The sequence below is a fragment of the Callospermophilus lateralis genome, unplaced genomic scaffold (genome assembly GCF_048772815.1).
Source record: "Callospermophilus lateralis isolate mCalLat2 unplaced genomic scaffold, mCalLat2.hap1 Scaffold_45, whole genome shotgun sequence".
NCBI classification, from domain to species: domain Eukaryota; kingdom Metazoa; phylum Chordata; class Mammalia; order Rodentia; family Sciuridae; genus Callospermophilus; species Callospermophilus lateralis.
Genome location: NW_027514398.1, coordinates 1,643,970 through 1,663,484, shown reverse-complemented (window position 1 = coordinate 1,663,484; position 19,515 = coordinate 1,643,970). Strand labels below are relative to the sequence as shown.

The following is a 19,515-nucleotide window of genomic DNA, read 5'->3' as shown; positions in this document are numbered from 1 at the left end:
GAGGGGCAGAGCCGCCCCATGCGCCTGCAAGATAGGCGGACCTGCGACCCACCGGCAGAACAGGCCCAGTGGCCTGCCATCGCCCCGGTTGGGGGAGGGGCAGAGCTGCCACCAGCGACTACTAGGTAGACAGACCTGCAACCGACAGACAGAACAGGCCCAGCAGCCTGTGGAGGGGCAGAGCCGCTGCTTGCGCCTACAAGGTAGGCGGACCTGTGACCCACAGGCAGAACAGGCCCAGCGGCCTGCAGAGGGGAAGAGCTGCCGCCCGTGCCTGCAAGGTAGGCGGACCTGCGACCACCAAAAGAACAGGCCCAGCGGCCTGCCGGCATGATAGGCACATTGCCCCAATTGGAGGAGGGGCACAGCCACCGCCCGTGCCTGTGAGGGAGACTTTGCAACAATACAAGAGCAATATAAATATATAGGGGGAAAAATCAATAACACAACAGTTTCACCAACAGAAAGAAACACGAACAGTATGAAAAGACAAGGAAAGAAAGGACCACAAGCAATGCAGGTCAACTGAACTTTAGAAGAGGTAATATCTGCAGCAGATGGAATATCAGATAAAGAATTCAGGATATACATGCTTCAGATGATCTGGAGTCTCAAGGAAGACATTAGATAGCAAAATCAGACAATGAAAGACCACTTCGACCACTTCGACAATGAATTACATAAACAAATTCAAGAAGCAAAAGATCAATTATACTGGGAGATAGAGGTTATAAAAAACAAACAAACAGAAATCCTAGAAATGCAGGAAGCAATAAACCAACTTAAAAACTCAATTGAGAATACTACCAGCAGAGTAGAACACTTAGAAGATAGAACATCAGACAATGAAGACAAAGTATTTCAACTTGAAAAGAACATAGACAGCTCAGCAAGACTGTTAAGAAACCATGAGCAGAACATCCAAGAAATATGGGATAACATAAAGAGACCAAACTTAAGAGTCATTGGGATACAGGAAGGTACAGAGGTCCAAACCAAAAAAAAATGAGCAATCTATTCAATGAAATAATACGAGAAAACTTCCCAGACTTGAAGAATGAGACAGAATCCCAAATCCTAGAAGCCTACAGGAGGCCAAAATGTGCAAAATCATAAGAGATCCACACCTAGACACATTATAATGAAGATGCCCAACATACAGAATAAGGAGAGAACTTTAAAAGCTACAAAAGAAATGAAGCAGATTACATTTAGGGGTAAACCAATCAGGATAAGAGCTGATCTTTCAACACAGACTTTGAAAGCTCGAAGATCCTGGAATAACATATTTCAAACACTGAAAGAAAATGGGTTTCAACCAAGAATTGTGTATCTAGCGAAATTAAGCTTCAGGATGGAAGATGAAATTAAAACCTTCCATGATAAAAAAAAGTTAAAAGAATTTGCAGCTAGAAAACCATCTCTTCAAAACATCCTGAGCAAAATATTACAGGAAGAGGAAATGGAAAATATCAATGAAAACCAACAGCGGGAGGTAGTACAGTAAAGGGGGGGGGGGGATAATCAAAGAGGAAAACAAACCATGTTTAGTAACATAAATAAACAAATATGGCTGAAAGAACAACACATATCTCAATAATAACCCTAAATGTTATTAATAATATTAATAATAATAATAACCCTAATGTTATTAATTATATTAATAATAATAATAACCCTAAATGTTAATGGCTTAAACTCACCAATTAAGAGACACAGGCTAGTAGAATGGATCACCAAACAAGACCCAACAATATGCTGCCTTCAGGAGATGCATTTGATAGAAAAAGACATACATTGACTGAAGGTGAAAGGTTGGGAAAAATCATATCACTCATATGGACTTTGGAAAAAAGCAGGAGTGTCCATACTCATATCAAATAAAATAGATTTCAAGCCAAAGGTAATCAAAAAGAATAAAGAGGGACACTACATACTGCTCAAGGGAACCATACACCAACAAGACATAACAATCTTAAATATATATGCCCCAAACAATGGTGCAGCTATGTTCATCAAACAAACTCTTCTCAAGTTCAAGAGTCTAATAGACGACCATACAATAATCATGGGAGATTTCAACACACCTGTCTCACCACTGGACAGATCTTCCACACAAAGGTTGAATAAGGAAACTATAGAACTCAATAACACAATTAATAACCTAGACATAATAGACATATATAGAATATACCACCCAACATCAAACAGTTACACTTTTTTCTCAGCAGCACATGGATCCTTCTAAAAAATAGATCATATATTATGTCACAGGGCAACTCTTAGACAATATAAAAGAGTATAGATAATACCATGCATTTTATCTGATCATAATGGAATGAAACTGAAAATCAACGATGAAAGAAGTAAGGAAAAATCATGCATCATTTGGAGAATGAACAATAGGTTACTGAATGATCAATGGGTTATAGAAGACATCATGGAGGAAATTTAAAAATTCTTAGAAATAAATGAAAACACAGACACAACATATCGGAATCTATGGGACACATTCAAAGCAGTTCTAAGAGGAAAATTCATTGTTTGGAGTTCATTCCTTAAAAAAAGAAAAAAACCAACAAATAAATGATCTAATACTTCATCTCAAAATCCTAGAAAAAGAAGAGCAAAACAACAGCAAAAGAAGTAGAAGGCAAGAAATAATTAAAATCAGAGCTGAAATTAATGAAATCAAAACAAAAGAAACAATTGAAAAAATTGACAAAACTAAAAGTTGTTTCTTTGAAAAAATAAATAAAATCGACAGACCCTTAGTCATGCTAAAAAAGAGAAGAATAGAGAGAAATCAAATTACTAGCATACGGGATGAAAAAAGGCAACATCACAACAGACACTTCAGAAATACAGAAGATAATCAGAAATTATTTTGAATCCTTATACTCCATTAAAATAGAAGATAGTGAAGGCATCGATAAATTTCCTAAGTCATATGATCTGCCCAGATTAAGTCAGGAGGATATTGACAACCTAAACAGACCAATATCAATTGAGGAAATAGAAGAAACCTTCAAAAGACTACCAACTAAGAAAAGCCCAGGACCGGATGGGTATACAGCAGAGTTTTACAAAACCATTAAAGAGGAACTAATACCAATACTTTTTAAGCTATTTCAGGAAATAGAAAGAGAGGGAGAACTTCCAAATTCATTCTACGAGGCCAACATCACCCTGATTCCTAAACCAGACAAAGACACTTCAAAGAAAGAAAACTACAGACCAATATCTCTAATGAACCTAGATGCAAAAATCCTCAATAAAATTCTGGTGAATCGGATACGAAAACATATCAAAAAAAATTGTGCACCATCATCAGGTAGGATTTATCCCTGGGATGCAAGGCTGGTTCAATATACGGATATCAATAAATGTTATTCACCACATCAATAGGCTTAAAGATAAGAACCATATGATCATCTCGATAGATGCATAAAAAGCATTCAACAAAGATAGCATCCCTTTATGTTCAAAACTCTAGAAAAACTAGGGATAACAGGAACATACCTCAATATTGTAAAAGCAATCTATGCTAAGCCTCAGGCTAGCATCATTCTGAATGGAGAAAAACTGAAGGCATTCCCTCTAAAATCTGGAACAAGACAGGGATGCCCTCTCTCACCACTTCTGTTCAACATAGTTCTCGAATCACTGGCCAGAGCAATTAGACAGACAAAAAAAATTAAAGGCATAAAAATAGGAAATGAAGAACTCAAATTATCACTATTTGCAGTTGACATGATTCTATACCTAGTAGACCCAACAGGGTCTACAAAGAAACTATTAGAGCTAATTAATGAATTCAGCAAAGTGGCAGGATATAAAATCAACACGCATAAATAAAAGGCATTCCTGTATATCAGTGACAAATCCTCTGAAATGGAAATGAGGACAAACACTCCATTCACAATATCCTCAAAAAAAAAATAAATAAATAAATAAAATAAAATACCTGGGAATCAACCTAACAAAAGAGATGAAAGACTTATACAATAAAAACTACAGAACCCTAAAGAGAGAAATAGAAGAAGATCTTAGAAGATGGAAAAATATACCCTGTTCATGGATAGGCAGAACTAACATCATCAAAATGGCGATATTACCAAAAGTTCTCTATAGGTTTAATGCAATGCCAGTCAAAATCCCAATAGCATTTTTTCTTGTAGAAATAGAGAAAGCAATCATGAAATTCATATGGAAAAATGAAAGACCCAGAATAGCAAAAACAATGCTAAGCAGGAAGTGTGAATCAGGTGGTATAGCGATACCAGACTTCAAAGTATACTACAGAGCAATAGTAACAAAAATAGCATGGTACTGGTACCAAAACAGGCGGGTGGACCAATGGTACAGAATAGAGGACACAGAAAACAATCCACAAAACTACAACTATCTTATATTTGATAAAGGGGCTAAAAGCATGCAATGGAGGAAGGATAGCATCTTCAACAAATGGTGCTGGGAAAACTGGAAATCCATATGCAACAAAATGAAACTGAATCCCTTTCTCTCTCCATGCACAAAAGTTAACTCAAAGTGGATCAAGGAACTTGATATCAAATCAGAGACACAGCGCCTGAAATAGAAGAAAAAGTTGACTACGATGTACTTACTGTGGGGTCGGGCTCCAAATTCCTCAATAGGACACCCATAGCACAAGTGTTAATAACTATAATCAACAAATAGGACTTACTCAAACTAAAAAGTTTTTTCTCAGCAAAAGAAACAATAAGAGTGGTAAATAGGGAGCCTACATCCTGGGAACAAATCTTTATTCCTCACACTTAAGACAGAGCACTAATATCCAGAGTATACAAAGAACTCAAAAAATTAGACAATAAAATAACAAATAACCCAATCAACAAATGGGTCAAGGACCTGAACTGACATTTCTCAGAGGAGGACATACAATCAATCAACAAGTACATGAAAAAATGCTCACCATCTCTAGCAGTCAGATAAATGCAAATCAAAACCACCCTAAGATACCATCTCACTCCAGTAAGATTGGCAGCTATTAGGAAGTCAAACAACAAGTGCTTGTGAGGATGTTGGGAAAAGGGTTCACTTGTACATTGCTGGTGGGACTGCAAATTGGTGCAGCCATTTTGGAAAGCAGTATGGAGATTTCTTGGAAAGCTTGGAATGGAACCACCATTTGACCCAGCTATTCCCCTTCTCAGTCTTTTCCCTAAAGACCTAAAAAGAGCATACTAAGGGAAACTGCTACATCCATGCTCATAGCAGCACAATTCACAATAGCAAGACTGTGGAACCAACCTAGATGCCCTTCAATAGAAGAATGGATTTAAAAAAATGTGGCATTTATACACAATGGAGTATTATTCTGCATTACAAAATGACAAAATTATAGAATTTGCAGGGAAATGGATGGCATTAGAGCAGATTATGCTAAGTGAAGCTAGCCAATCCCTTAAAAACAAATGCCAATGTCTTCTTTGATATAAGGAGAGTAAGTAAGAACAGAGTAAGAAGGAAGAGCATGAGAGGAAGATTAACATTAAACAAGGATGAGAGGTGGAAGGGAAAGGGAGAGAGAAGGGAAATTGCATGGAAATGGAAGGAGACCCTCAGGGGTATACAAAATTACATACAAGAGGAAGTGAGGGGAAAGGGAAAAAAATACAAGGGGGAGAAATGAATTACAGTAGAGGGGGTAGAGAGAGAAGAGAGGAGGGGAGGGGTAGTGGGGATAGTAGAGGATAGGAAAGGCAGCAGAATAAACAGACACTAGTATGGCAATATGTAAATCAATGGATGTGTAACTGATGTGATTCTGCAATCTGTATAGGGGTAAAAATGGGAGTTCATATCCCACTTGAATCAAAGTGTGAAATATGATATATCAAGAACTATGTAATGTTTTGAACAACCAACAATAAAAATTTTTAAAAAAAGAATTTGGCTTTAAAAACTCCCTCCTGCCACCCCCCCCGTCTCTTGTTCTCTCTGTCTCAATCTCTTGCTTCACTCTCTCTTGCTCTCTCTTTCTTCTCTCTTTCTCTCTCCTCCTCTTTTGCACTGCTGCAATAAAGATCTCTTGGTAACTCCAAGTGTTGTGCTCACTTTCCTTTCACTTCCACCGCTAAACTATCATTTGGCCCTGTGTGAGAGAGCAAAGGTGTGCTTAGAGTTATCTTTGTACTCCAGGGGTGGGGTCACTCGCCCAAGGAATGTGAAATACTGGAGCCCAAGTCTTGCCTCAGGCAAAGGAAAGTTTGATTACCCTTGAAGCAGGGGATTCCAGTCTGGAACAGTTGGTTGTCAACCACAGAACCCAGGCTCCTCTCCTTGGTGTTGAATGTTTATCAAGCCCACTTTGCTACTGAGCAGTGAGGTTTGTACACAACAGAACCTGCATACACACATAAGTGAAAGTGGGTGTGATACTTTCACTTACATGTAGAAGAGAAATAAAGGGAGGACAATATATGACATGCATTGCAGTCTCACTTAATTTCAGCTGTGTTGAAGGACAGCATGCATTCGAGTGCTTGCACCTGCTGCTAGTGAACAAGTTTGAGTTGGTTAAAAAAAAAAAAAGTACTAGGATCTAGTTCAAACAAGAAAATCCAAGAGGGAGATGAAGATGGAAACTAGTGTTGGGATACTTAGTGTTGGGACAACCTTATTTAAACTAATAAAAAGAGAGGCTAGATTGAACTAGGGATTACACACCAAGGTCAATTACAGGCTGCCTCAGTCTACCCACAGGTTTTACTATAAGCCTTCCATGGATCCCTTCAGCTGCCAGTAATAACAAGTAAAATATTAACAAGATTGAAATTTTTGGATTCATTGGGGTGAGATTTATGTGCCATCTCATACTGTTAGCATATATAGTAGTCTATGTATACTCACTATAATTTTAAATTTATGTTAAGTTAATGTGTAGTGTGAAAAAATGAGCACTAATTTTCAGACAGTTTGCTTATGCTTCTGAAGCACCCCTTACTACTTTGTCTTACATAGTTAGAGGCAAGGGGTGGAGTTTCCTATAAAAACTTTTAAATATCTTGTCTTAAAGTAATGGTCATTTAAAGTGGGCTTAATTAAACCATTATAAGATCAAAATTCTTGTGACCAGGATGAATCTTGATGATACAGATCTGTCCCACCCAAGCATTGTTTGACGCCTAGATCCTGGACCCCATACACTAAATGCCCCCAAACACTAAATTGGTGTCCCTGAATATCTTTGATAACTAAAAATTTTCCTTAAGGACTGTTCTGGTTCTTTGAAGATACTATTAAGAACATATCCATTATCTACTTTATTTTAACAAGAAAGGGATGACAAACAACTTCTTTCCGGGAAAATTATTTTTTCTGATTTGTCTGACATATAAAAAAGGCCATGATCTTGGTTATTGATTGTCCCGACTGGCAGGACATCAACGAGGGCGGCAATCCTACGTGGGGAGGAATGAAGGGACAAGAGACACGAGGGATAACAGCAAGACAGGAGTTCTGATAAAGCTGCAAATTTTTATTGTTCACACAGAGGTATTTATATGCTGGGAATAGGGAAGCTCTCCTATTGGCAGTTGCTGGGTGTAGGTTGTGAAACTTCCAGAGCGAGATAACCTCAAGATGTTTCAGGAAGATAGATGGCCGCAGGCTGTTTCTTGTAAAGGTCAGGCTATTCTTAGAAGGAGAACTTCCTTCTAGCCCCTGAATTTTCCCCCTTTCTTACATAAAATATTTGACCATACCTTATTGGACATGTTTTTTAGGGGGTGATAGAGGCTCTGTTCCTCTAGGAGGCCTTAGAATATCTCCTGATCCAAGCGAGCATCCTCATTAGGAGAATTTGTGGCCTTGACATGTTTATGGAGGAGACGGTTTTGAGGGAGAAGCATGCCAACCACCATGCACCAGACCATGTCACTCAGAAGTCTTGGGTTTTGGGATCTGTGGATCCATCCTCCTGCAGTCCTTCCTGCACCCTCAGTTATTTTGACCTAACGTCCTCACTCCATGGGTGCATCATCCCCAAACTGGAGGGGTTCATGGGAGGAGGGATAATTTAACCCTTATGGCAAGGGCAGAAAATGGTTGGTCAGAGCTGTTATTTGTACTTTTATATAAGAAAGAGAGATCTGTGAGGATGTAAACTTTAAGAAATAAGCCTGTGAGAAGGGTGGAACATCCTTTTAAATGTTGGCAGCACGGTCTTCCATCTCCAGATGATGATAGTGGACCTGTATATGGGCTTAGAGGCTAAAATATTAATCTGTTCTTTAATAAATTGTACCAGCCTGTTTCTAATGCAGGGTCCTATGGACACCATTAAAAGTAAACCCAACAAAGGGCCCAATAGGGGAAGAAGGTAGGGTAGAAATCCATAATCCAGGTCCAGAGGGGATTTTCAAATAGTTCCCTTCATCTCTTTTCTAAATCTTCTTGAAGCTGCTTAATTTTAGTGCGTACTATGCCTGATTTATTGGCATAAAATCAGCATTGTTCCCCCAGGGCCAAGCAAATACCTCCCTGGTTAGCTGTCAGCAAATCTAAGCCTCGTCTGTTTTGAAAGACCACTTCTGCCAGGGAGTCTATTTGGTCCTGTAAATCTTTAATGGTTCCTGATAGAGTTTGTACATCATCTATAAATTGTTGAGACAGGCGATGGTAAAAGTGTATAGCTGTGCCTAAGCCAGCTGTACCTGTGCCCACAGCAGTTGCTATTCCGAGGCTGGCAAGGAGTGGTAAGGCATGTATTGCCCTCCTGTGTCTTTTGACTAAGGTGTCTAGGCTAGGAATGGGTAGAGGTTTGTCTCCTCGTACAATAGTTATATCAGGGAGTAATAAGACAAGAACACAGCCACCAGTTCAATTCGCTGGAAGCCTGGGGAAGGCCGAGTTTCCTCCACACATAAAAACTGTGCCACTGGGGGGACAAAGAGGTGGGGTTTGTGAGGAGTAATTTTGTACTGTTGAGCAATTTCCAAAGGAAATAACTCCAACATCAATATCATAGGTATTATTCTGCATCACTCCTAAAAGACATGATGTAAAAGTGTCCATAGGCTGTACTTTAAAAGGAAGTCCGGGTTGGCATGTATCATCTTTGTTTTTGCTAGAATTAAAAGGAACTGCCATAGGCATGATTGCACCTGTTATGCAAAGCCAGCAATCACCAGCAAGGGTGGGGTTGGAATTATTAAGCAAGGAGGGAGTTTCCCTCCTTGTCCAAGGGCATTTGTCTTAGATCTACTCTCATTGGCCCAGTGATGACGTTTACCATATCTAGGGCAAAGGGTGCCTGGGGGCAGTTTAGCCCCTGTTGGAGAAGATGTTGGCCCTAGGCCCTGTTTGCCTGTTGGACACTCCCGTGCAAAATGGCCAGGTTGTTTACAAGTAAAGCAAGTATGTGAGCCAGGATTGCAAAAGGCCTTGGTAAAGGCGGCACCTATGGTGAGACCCATGGCATGGGCTACACCCACCCCAGCACAGAGTATAATAAAGTCAGAAAGTTCCCCTTTATCCTCATGTGGCTGAAGAACATACTGACATGCCGGGTTGGCGTTTTCAAAGGCAAGATGTTTTACAAAGGTGCTTTTGCTTTCGCTTGGTCTAAGCAGGCGTTCTGGGGCTAGGTTGAGCCGTGCAACAAAGTCACTCTGAGGCTCATCAGGCCCTTGTCGAATTTTTGCCAGGGAAGTGGTAGCCAAGCCCTTTTGAGGGAGGCGTCTCCAAGCATGTACGCCAGCCGTCTGAATCTGCGACAAAAGTCCAGCAGGGAACCGTGCCTGTTTAGGGTTAGTGTCAAAAGGAGCATTGCCCACTAGCTTAACATAAGTCCAGGATTTAGAGGAGGCCTTAGCTAGATTTTTTTTGAGCAGTTTCCCGACAGTGCTCTTTGAAATCTGCATTCCATAACAGGAAGAATCCAGCACTGAGGGTAGCTTGGGCTAATAATTTCCAATCATTAGGAGTAAGCCATTGTGCGCTATGGCATTCTATAAGGCCAACGTATAAGGTGCAGTGGGGCCATTGTGAGCACAAGCCTTTTTAAGTTTTTCAAGAAAACGCAGACTTAATTTTTTGTAGGCACTCTGGGTTCCTTCCTGCCTAAGGGTGGGCTCCTCATCCTCTGAGTCATGGTCTTCCTCTTGTCCTTCCCCCGCTTCCTCCTCTTGATCCTCCTCTAAATTCTTGTCCTCAGTCTGGGCATGCTTATCTGTCTGACTGTGGGTGACTGGGAAGGCGAGAACAGGCCTATGGTGTGGCTTAGATTTTGTATTAGACTGCCTTGGGCCAGATCGTGTAGACTTCGTGCCTAAGGCTAATTATCGGAGCTCAAAGTCAAGGGATCTTAATTCTTTTAAAAGTTTAATCTGTTCCCATCTATGTTGGAGAAACTCTCACAAGGGAGTCAGGTTAGGTAAGGGAAGTGGAGAAAAAATATCGGGGGACGGGGTAGTAGGCCCCTGAAGGGCCGGAGCACAAAAGGCAGGAGGGATATAGGAGAGAGGTGGATGTGTAAGTCCTATAGGCTGTGATAGGGTCCTGAGAGGTGGCAGGTCATCTGAATGGTAGCGAGCTGCTTCCATCTCCAAGGTAGCCTCCTCCCCAGGGGTCAATATGTCTCCAGGATTTAAAACTGGATAAAGGTGGTTGGCAACCTTTGAAGCCTTATTTATTAGGGTGGGATTTTGAGCGGGACCAGGAAGGTTCCCAGGGTCCTGGGGAGACTGAGAAGGATCTATATCTATACTAACTGAAGGGCATGCCGAGGGGGATGAGAGGGACGAGAGGTCTTTTGCATACCCTCCTCCCCAATCCTGACAAGTTTTAAGGTACCAATGTCAAAGGGTAAACTTTTAAGAATTTCATTAATTAAGTTCCAGTAAGAAAAAGTGGGAACAGGCACCAAAGGATTCATAATAATCTTTCAAACATTCTCCTACTCTAAGCCATCTTTTACCATCAATGGTCCCTTCAAGGGGAAACCACAGACACAATTCTCCTATGTATGAAAAGAATAGTTTTAAGTCCTTTTTCTTAACACGCACCCCCCGTTTCTTGACGGCCTCCTTGAGGCCTGACAAAAACAAATCATGTGACGAGACTACTTGTCCCATGGTGGGTCACTCACCGTGCGTCGTCCCCACTCTCCTCCTGGATCTGTCTCTTGCTGGTGTCTACCGAGGTGATCGTGAGCTCCGCTTGGCCAAGTCTCCCCGGAGGATGGCGTTCCCCCTCAGTCAAAGGCTCGAGCCCCATGTTGGGCGCCAAATGTCCCGATTGGCAGGACATCAATGAGGGCGGTGAACCTAGGCCGGGAGGAATGAAGGGACAAGAGACACGAGGGATGATATCAAGACAGGAGTTCTGATCAAGCTGCAAATTTTTATTGTTCACACAGAGGTATTTATACGCTGGGGATAGGGAAGCTCTCCTATTGGCAGTTGCTGGGCATAGGTTGTGAAACTGCCAGAGGCGAGATAACCTCAAGATGTTTCAGGAAGATAGATGGCCACAGGCTGTTTCTTGTAAAGGTCAGGCTATTCTTAGAAGGAGAACTTCCTTCTAGCCCCTGACAAGTGATGAAGCCAGATTTAAATTTAGGTAGCCAGTGTAGTCAGGTAAATCAGGTCTAATATCGAGTAAGATCTAAAATGGAGGCCATGTTGAGAATGAATTTCCAGAAATGCAGTAAAACTCATGGAATGTTAATGAAGTCCCCAGAAAAGCCCTAGGCCCAAAGTCCATCCCCCAAAAATGTTAATAAACAGCCCCAGCAGATTTGAAGATAGCCCATCTCAAAGAAGTGTTAATGAAGTCCTTCCTGCCCAGATTACTTTTTTGACCCACGTGTGTCCCACCCCTCAGGCCTTCCAACATACGTTCCATCACTGGAAGTGTAAAAAGGGGAAATAACCACCCTTTCACATATTCCACCTCTTGGGTCCCCTTCTTCCCCTGGGAGAAGTCTTTTCTGCTGTCCTTTAATAAACTAATAATTTCTACTCTGACCTTGCCTCGGCATGCTTCTCTGGTGTTATTCTTCAACATTGGGGAAGCAAGACTCGTCACCAGTCAACAGCGGTAACAGTGACACCTTTGTCAATTATTCAAGAATCTTGGAAGGTAAGGTTGTGCTTGTCTGTGTTTAATGGGAATTCACATTAGAAATGTTGATATCTAAACACTAATATCATTTTAGCAGTTTGATGTGAGAACAGAGTTGGGAAGTGACAGCAGTGTGTACGATAGCAGTTCTGAGTTGAGTAGAATATACATTCATGTCATCACTTTAGGGGGTGGGTTACTTATTAGGGTTTTAACCCAGAGGCACTCTACCACTGAGATCCAGTCCTTTCTCCCCTTCTTGAAATGGCAGTCTCAAACTTGGGATCCTCATGCTTCAGCCTCCCAAATTGTTGGGATTAACAAGCAAGCAGCACCATGCCCAGCTGTAATCACTTTTAAAATAACCCTTTCTACTTACTGGTGTTTAAATTAGCAAATTTGGAAAATGTAGATAGATGCACATACACCAGACCTCATGGTATTACTCATTACAAATTATCTTTTCATTTGAAACACTGCGAGTTATGATAGAGAATAATTAAAATAGCATTTAGCTCAAGCTAGCTAGAGTGTAACAAAAATTTCTTCAACTTGTTTAACTCTAAAAAGGATGTTTATTTTGACTTTTTAAAAATCTTTTAAGGTGTTTGTTGCTTATTATTATTGAAAGCTGCTGTAGAAACAAACATGTAAGTAAAGACTTCTTGGAAGAGAATATATTTTCAATTCTGTAGAGATGTATTGAATCTCTTTGACCTGAGAAGTCAGACAAATTGAAAATAATTACTTTTTTATTATTTTGAGCAAGTAAAATGTCTCAGAGAAGTCTTTTCTGCTGTCCTTCAATAAACTTCTAATTTCTACTCTGACCTTGCCTCGGCAAGGTTAAAAATACTGTTAAAAATCATTACTTTTTTTTTTCATATTCACATATTCCTAAGTAAACTAAATAAATAACGAGTTACAAAGATATTGAAAATGTTTCAGTTTCTAAGCATGGAGGAAATGTTGTCAAATGGGCAAAACACGCATGCCTTTATGGAGTTTTACATTTGAGAGACATAGAGTTAATTGGAAAAAAAATAATCTACCATACAATTCTGTGATTTATAATTAAGGCATTTTATTGATTTTTAAGATGCACATCTGAGATGGATGGAATCTTAAAATTGGTATATTGTAACCACATGGCAATTTTTCTTCTGAGATTTACATAGAATAAGAATGTTCTAAAGGTGATGGCATCTCAGAGACAATGAAATAGGAAATATATAAAAATGTCAGGACATTGGTTAATTTTTAGCACCAAAAATTATTCAAAGGTGATTTGCAAAAATAAGTTACAGATTTCTATAGCCTTCTTTTTTTTGGAGGGGGGTGAGTACCAGCGATTGAAATCAGGGGCATTCAGCCACAGAGCCACATCGTCATCCCTATTTTATATTTTATTTAGAGACAGGGTCTCACTGAGTTGTTTAGTGCCTCACCATCCCTGAGACTGGCTTTGATTTTGAGAGACTCTTGTCTCAGCCTCCAGAACTGCTGAGATTACAGGCATGTGCCAGCACCTTACACTTTCTGTCTAAACTAGAATTCTTTTTTTTTTTTTTTTTGGCAAAAGTCAACAATGTTTTATTGAGGCTTGGTTGGGAGAGGAGCATTGCATTGCCCTGCACCCTGGGCAATTGTTGGGAGCCCAGAGGTGGGGAGAGGGAGGGGGACAGGCCTGGCCCCTGCAGCCAGCTGGCCAACCAGGGCCCTGCCCATTGGCTCCTGGGTGGGGTGTAACCATGGTGAGGGCCATTGCTAAGGGCCAGAGCCAATCAGGGTGTCACCTGGCTGTTTCAAAAATCTCCCTGCAGCACATGGGGGAGCTGCGGCCAGAGCGACGTGTGGGGGAGGGGAGGGGAGGTCTTGGCCCAGCGGGGATGGTCCCCCTCCATGTTGTCACGTGTGGGGCTGGGGTGCTCACTTGCAGCCCTTGGGCACCTTGGGGACACTGGGCTTGGCTGCCTTCTTCAACTTCTTGCTCCCAGCCATTGCCTTCTTGGCCTTGCTGCTGCTACTGCTGCTGCTGCCCTTGTCCTCATGGCAGCGGCCTTCTGGAGCCTGTGCTTGTCGGCGCCCTTGGTGGGTCAGGGGTCCGTGTGGCACCGTGCTGCCTGCTTCTTGGTTTTGTGCATGGTAGGCGCAGAAAAGGCATGCACCTTTAGCCGGCCACCAGCTTTTGGCGATGGAGCTTGAAGGAGCCGGTGGCGCCTGTGCCCTTGACCTGCAGTAGCAAGTCATTCTGCACCAGTGTGCACCAAGTACTTGAGGTAGGTGCCACTGTTCTGCTGATCGAACCCAGCCACCTTCCTGGCCTCTGTGTAGATGCCTGCCAGCAACAAGCCTCTGCTCACCCAGCCTGCGGATGTCTCCACCACCAGCTGGCTGTAGGTGCCCCCGCTGGTTCTTCTTGCGGGTCCTCTTACGCTTGAGGCCACCACGGCCCTTGTAGCTTCCCCCCACACGTAGCTGCCCCCCCCATGACCCCCTTGGCGCCAGAAAGCAGCAAAGCCTCCTCCAGCTCCACCGACATGGTGGCCAGCGGGTTGGTGGTAGGTGGCTCCGGGTAGGGGAGGGGGGCTGGGGGCGTGAGTCTTGGGGCTGGGCGGCAGGGCTAGGGACAGATGGGTGAGCGCAATTGGGGAGCTGGGGTGGGAGCCCTGGGCAGCTCTGGGGCTCAGGGAGGGCTCGAGCTTGGATCCGAATCCCGCCACTGCTGGCGGCACCGCTGCTCCAAAGCTGCCTGCCTTCTGGGTGTGTGCTCTGCCCTCTGCTAAACTAGAATTTTTTATTCAAAAGATTCCTATTCACATCTTTCTCCTTGTGTAAAACAAATGGAAGATCAATGTTCATCAACATGAGGACAATATTTTTGAAAAGGGTTTGAGGGAAACAAACTTCTTGGTGCTTTTCCATGAAAGCACATGGTGGGCACTTAATGCATTTGAGGTTAAGTTGTTCACACAACACAGGCAGAATTTATGGAATATGGTTTATTTTTGTTTCTTTGGCCTATTTCTGAAAGTTTGTAGGTCTACTTATAATTTTTTTCAAATGAGACATCCTTAAGTTGAATTTCAATGATTCATAGTTGTTGTTGTTTTTATAAGAATGTATTTGAAAACATTTATTCTCTGTGTACACAGTTTATGTAGGAAACTAGCTCCATGATATCTCTTGGCTAGGAAGCCTGTTTAAGGACTTTTTCCATCTGATACTGAGGACAGGTTTCATGGGAAACTCAACCATATGAAGGTTACATACCTTTTTCCCCCAGGAGGACTTCAGCTTTGCTTATCCAAGTGTGGTTCTATGTCCTGGAGCTTGTTTGAAATGCAGACTGATGGTGTTCCTGAACCTGTGGGAAGAACCAGACAAAATATGTGACTCTCAGACTTGAGGGTGTTACAAGGATTGCTGGACTAGTACAATGTTTCTGATTCAGTAGTCTGGGTGGGAGCCTGAGAATATTAATTTTAACAAGTTATCACATGATGCTGATGCTGCTGGTACAGGGACCATAGTTGGAGAACCATTATACTAGAGTGTCCTCATTGTACATTTTTCTCCCCTTTCCAAATTTCTTACTCATTCAAATAGCTTTTTAAAAAACAGATTATCATATTCTTTATCTTGATTGAAGGGGAAAAAAGCATTTTTTTTCCTTTTGCAATGATCACACCAAGATTGCTTTTCAGCATCTAATTTCAGAGCAAAAATTCTCTTTAAATCTTAGTTTTAAGTCTTATCTATGGGTGTCTCTTTCTCTTCTTTCTGTAAGTATTCTTTTTAATGTTTGAAAATTCTTTTAATGTAGGTAACATGTTCTTATGGTTCAAAAGTTAAAATGGCACAAGCATGCTTGGGAAAATGTGATTTCCAACTGCTTTGTTTCCCGATTTGCCTTTCTTTCTTAGATAACCACCTTTAATTTATTTCCCATAGATGTCAATTGTTTCCTTTTTTTGTAGGAGAAATGCCAGTGTACTCTATTCTTTTTATATAAAATGTATTATACAATGCAAGTAATTCTATCCTATGGCTTTTTCTTTATATGCTCTTGAGATTTTTTTTCTATTAGTATTTATTTAGAAAGAATATTTGTTTATAGAAAACACTTTTTTAAAAAAAACAGCTGTGGTGCTGGGGATGTGGCTCAAGCGGTAGCGTGCTCTCCTGGCATGCGTGCGGCCCCGGTTCGATCCTCAGCACCACATACAAAGATGTTGTGTCTGCCAAAAACTAAAAAAAATAAATAAATATTAAAAAATTAAAAAAAAAAACAGCTGTGTTTAAACAGTGTCCATTAAGTGCCTTGTTTACTTAGCCAGCCCCCCCTGGTGGGTGTTTGGGTTATTTCTAGGTTTATCACAGACCATACTATAGTGAAACAGCTTGTATACATATCATTTTATACATGTGCAAGTACATCTGTGGGATACATTCCTAGAAGTGGGATCACTGCTCCAGTGGGCAGTGCATTTATAATTTAGTTAAATGCTTGTTTTCTTAGGTGTTGCACCGTTTTAAACTCCCAGGAGCACAGTTGCTCCTCATGATCCATGGAGGATTGGTTTGAGGACCCCTTTGTGGATACTGAAATACAAGGATGCTTAAGTCTCTTATATAAAAAGCATAGTATTTGTATATAACACATGCACTTTCTCCACATACTTTAAAATCATCTTTAGATTGCTTAGAAAACCTAATACAATATTAATGCCATGTAAATAGTCGTTACACTGTATTGTTTAGGGACTAGTGACAACAAAAAAGTTGGTATGTGTTTAGTATGACAATTTTTTTAAAAAAATTTTCACCTATGATTGCTGCATTCAGTCTGAATACCACAGATATCAGAGGGCAGATCGCAGTGTAAGAGAGATTTCCTATTTCTCTGGGGCCTTTCCAATTTACTGTGTACAACCCTTGAATTTATTAACAGTTTGATAGATGAGAATTATCAATATAGAGTAGTTTAGTGTGTATTGCAATCATTATTAAAAAGGCTGAGCATATTGTGCTTAAAAACTAATTGTATTTTTTTTTCTTGTGAATTCTCTGTTAGTGGGTTTTTTCACATTTTTGTTTTGGGTTGCTTTTTTCCCATTATCAATTTCTAGAAATTTGTAAATTCGAGAGATTCTCCCTGTGTGATATCAATTACAGTTTTCCCCAGGTTTTTACTTATTTTTATTTACCTTTACATATTTTGGTATACAAAAGTCTTACATTTTTTCTTTAAATACTACAGTTTAAATTAATCATTATGGTATCCTGATTTTTTTTTAATTTTTATTTATTTCTATGTGTTGCTGAAGATCAAACCCAATGCCTCACAAGTGCTAGGAAAGCACTCTACCACTGAGCTACAGTCCCAGCCCAGATATCTGGAGTTTAAGTCACTGAAAGGCCTCCAAGATTTTAAGAATTTGCCCATGGTTTCTTTTAGTACTTTTATGGTATCACTTTTACATTTAAATGTTCAAATTAGGATTTATTCTGGTGTTCAGAATAATGGATAGGTTCAACATTAACTTTTTCTGTGTGTCTGTTATTTTCACCTGTTGATTTTAGAGCCCTTCTTTGATCTCTTATGGTATTGTTAACTTTTGGAGGTATTGGAGTGTCTCTGAGGTTTGTATTCTATTAGTCATTTTCTTCATATACCAGTATTACATTATTGGTTTTATAAAAGTTTTAATATCTTTTAAAACTAGGTTCCCCTTGTTGCTTTTCATATTCCTGGGAATTCTTGCTTGCTTATTTTGCCATGAGTTCTTTTAAACTGTTTTGTCTAGTTTCAGAAAAAAAGAAATCTATAGTAAATTAACATTGGATTAAAAGTATACATTTAAAATCTATTTAACTTCTCCAAACATTTTTTTCCAGATCTTAATAAAGGTGCTATGAAAGAATGTAAGACAGGAAAATAATTAAATGTTTTTACTGTGGTAAGTGTTTTATGATTTTACATTTTAAAAATTCTTTTATTATTATTATTATTATTATTATTATTATTATTATTATTATTATTAATTTCAGTCTGTTTCCTTAATGTGTAAAAGGGATATTGTTTTAGAAGTGTTTGATTTCATAGAACCTCTGGGAGGTAAGTTGGATGCCAATAATGAGGGCTGTGTGAATAATGATGTTTGTCTTTAACTAGCTTTTTGACTCTAATAGTTTAATTTCTATTATCTTGTCATTTTAAAGTGTGGTTCTAAGAAGGAGATCCTGTATTACATTTATTTGCAACATTTAATGAATTCTTTCCTCTTAAATAGGAAGATGAAAATATTTGAAGTAATTTTGATGATATAGAGGCAGTTCTTTCTCTTAAAAGTTTGTTGTGTTTTTTATTATAATAACTAGAAAAGTTTTTACCCATATAAAACAACATAATGACAAAGTAAGCCCTCAACTCCTGCACAAAGAAATGGCCACCATTAACTCACTTTTGGAGGATATGAAAGTATATATAAGAATTTAAATACACAGCAGTCTCTCTATATGAAGCTATGTGGTCATTTTTACTGTGATATATATATTTGTGAGTTGAACCTGATGTGCACAATCATGGGTGATCATTTTACTGGCTGCCTAGTTTTGTTTTTTTAAATTATTTTCTTAGTTGTCAATAGATCTTTATATATTCAGTGTCGAGAATCAAACCCTGTTCTTCACACATGCCAGGCAAGTGCTCTACCACTGAGGTAAAACCCAGCCATGCCTACATAGTTTTCTATTATTTAAAGACATCATACTCCTTTCATAACCATTTAAAATGATATTTGTTTTTCTTTCTTATGAATAATGGTATGTTGATTATAGTATACTTATTCACTTATCTTCATAGAGGTATAACTGCCAGGTCAAATATTATATACATTTTAAAAATTTATAAATATACCTAAGCTGTTATCTGTAAAAACCGTCCCCCTCAATGTCCATGAGAATCCTATTTTCAAAACCCTTGCTCACACCATGTTTTGTTAATCTTTTTGATCTTTGCTAATTCAATAGGAAAAAAAAGTACATTTTTGAGATAACATGTTTTTTATTGGTACTGGGGATCAAACCCAGGGGTACTTCACTAGTAAATTAGATCCCCAGCACCTTTTATTTTAAATTGCTTTTTTTTAATTTTTAGACAGGGCCTCGCTAAGTAGCTGTGTCTATCCTTGAACTTGTGATCCTCCTGCCTCAGTCTCCTGAGTTTCTGGGATTATAGGTGTGTTCCTCTGTAAACTGTTGAAGTAAACCTTGTGTTATTCAAAGATTTCTTTCATTCAACATTCTTATTAACATAAAGAATTCTCTTCCTTAAGAACATACTAGTGATTCTTACATGTCAGATATTCTTAGGCATTAAATGTGATGAAAATATTT

At 39.8% G+C, this 19,515-nt stretch overlaps 1 pseudogene; it reads right to left on the bottom strand.

Annotated features, from left to right (window-relative positions):
* LOC143388905 (kinetochore protein NDC80 homolog) overlaps positions 1-14,656 on the bottom strand; it is a 106,795-nt pseudogene extending 92,139 nt beyond the window's left edge.
* Between the last annotated feature and the right edge of the window lie 4,859 nt (positions 14,657-19,515).